The 2,179-nt window shown below is 40.3% G+C and overlaps 1 long non-coding RNA gene across 1 annotated transcript; it reads left to right on the forward strand.

The window, feature by feature from the left end:
* Positions 1 to 654: 654 nt before the first annotated feature.
* LOC122132842 lies at positions 655 to 1,845 on the forward strand. The gene is made up of 2 exons (XR_006152339.1): positions 655 to 721; positions 927 to 1,845. It is a non-coding gene; the product is annotated as an uncharacterized LOC122132842 (long non-coding RNA).
* The last annotated feature ends 334 nt before the right edge of the window (positions 1,846 to 2,179 follow it).

Raw genomic sequence — 2,179 nt, forward strand, 5'->3', positions numbered from 1 at the left:
ACTGAGAGAAGTATATTTTGCTAAAAGTGTTTTAGGTTTGCAACTGGTTCAAACAGAATTAAGTCATATGCAACGTGTGTGTTTCATATGGTAACAAAATGTGGTTTTGATAAATTAGTGTACAGTTTTTAAAAAAGTGTTTCATTTTGTAAAGGATCTGAGGTGTTCTGCTAATTGGGTGTGTGATTGTGCTAATTGTGTCTAGTGTTTTGAAAAACCGGGCCCTGTTTTCAAAATCGTGCTTAAGCAATCGAGAAAAACTGTAACTCAGAGTAAGTTGTAAGCCTCCTAATAGAAGAGCCTTGTATGGCTTTGTTTTGAAGCCATAGGTCCTTTCTTTTAGGAGGTTTACCACTAATTTAGCCAGGTTTGTCACTAAACCACGTTCTTGGAATACTCCCCAGGTCTACACATACAGCTCATTTAATGCTTCCCATGAACTCCATACTTGCAGTTTGCCATAGTTAGAGTCTGCATAGTATCCTCCATACGATATACCCACACCTGAGTGTGAGTGAGTATGGTTTGACATCTGACGGGCATAAAAAGCAGATACCACATCCTGTCAATTCAAGATGACAGGGTACCTCCCTGTCACCTGACTGTCTGTCTGCTTTATAGTGAGAGAGACGATGAGACAATGATGAGAAAAGGAGGTTAATCTTGACTTGAAAAATGAAAGAAGTAACACTGATACTTGTATGTGGCATCCTTCTTGTTGGTAAGTTTCAAGTACATTTTGTGTCTACCTCTGAGCTTAGCTTTAACTAACCACTATACCCAAGCGTTGCATTGGCAGTTTGTACAATGTCTTTGATTGGATTTTGTAACCCTCTGTGATGTGTCTGTGTGTGTGTGTGTGTGTGTGTGTGTGTGTGTGTGTGTGTGTGTTTGTGTGTGTGTGCATGTATGTGTCTGTATAAAAGAATGTGTTATAGCTGGAAATATGTCAGTTGATTTCACAATCGACTATATTGATTATGAAGACCCAAACACCGCATCTCTCAGTTACATTGAAGACGAACCAACCTCCCCCTCTCCCTTCTTCACTGCTCAAGCCAGTGGGACTACTGGCCAAAATAGATCCATTGATTTCATATTGGAGTATAATTATGACGATTATGCCAGTGGGAGTACTGGCCGAACCGCGGAGAAAACTGGAGGCTTGCTCACCCTCTTCTTGGTCTTTTGGAACAACTGGTGTTAGCTACAGGAACTCTAAAGCACAGGGTGTGACACTGCCTCTTGATCCTGCCTCAATAAACATAAAGTGTGTTAAACAAATAGGTTAAACACAGACAACAGTGCCTCTTTGAACAATGTCGAAGTTGGACGGGGAGATGTTTCATGTTAGTCCACTGCACTGCAGCAGAGATAGTATCACGTTCACAAGGTCTGACGGGCATAAAACTGGGGGCTGTGAAACGAAACCTAAAAGTCAACTGAAACAAAAAGGATTGTCAAATGTCTGAAGCTTTGAGAACTCTGGAACTCCTTAATAAGAAACAACAGACAACATCTCTGATGCGCAGCAAAGACGACAAAGAAGAACTTGTCTAAAACACAGGGCACCTGCACAGAATTTACAAAATGGACACTTACATCAGAAGAGGGTTCTAATCATATTTATGTCGATGAGGCCCTAACCCAGTCACAGGTCACAGAACTCTTGTTTATGTGTGACTTAGTTGTGTGTACAAGTATTCTAGATCTTGGTAAATCCTTGGTGCTATGTTTCACCTCTCTGATATTTGGGCAATCTAGCCCAAAACAGTATCACAATAAAATGTCACAATAAATGTCACATTTTTTATAACAATAAACATCAGTGCATATTGATCATTATAGATCATTGACCTGTGATTATTTTAAGACTATATTTTCAAGAAAAAGGTTGAATTTAACCACTTTGAAAAACACGTTTGGAAGTTTGAACATACGGTATTGCAGCTGAGTACCTCTCCACTGCAGATCGTTTGTGGGGCTGTTTCTTGAGATTTACCAGAGGCAGGAAACGACTGACGACAAACTGCATGCTCCAACGGGTGGAAGCAGCTGAGATGATCAAATTCAAACCGTATAAAAAAAGAGTTGCACCAACATACAGTAAGTCAAATTTGCTGGTGGGTCACATGGTTCATGAACTGTCAAATAGTTCCAAAGAAGTTATCCCGCCCAC

The sequence above is a fragment of the Clupea harengus genome, chromosome 4, assembly GCF_900700415.2.
Source record: "Clupea harengus chromosome 4, Ch_v2.0.2, whole genome shotgun sequence".
Lineage (NCBI taxonomy): Eukaryota > Metazoa > Chordata > Actinopteri > Clupeiformes > Clupeidae > Clupea > Clupea harengus.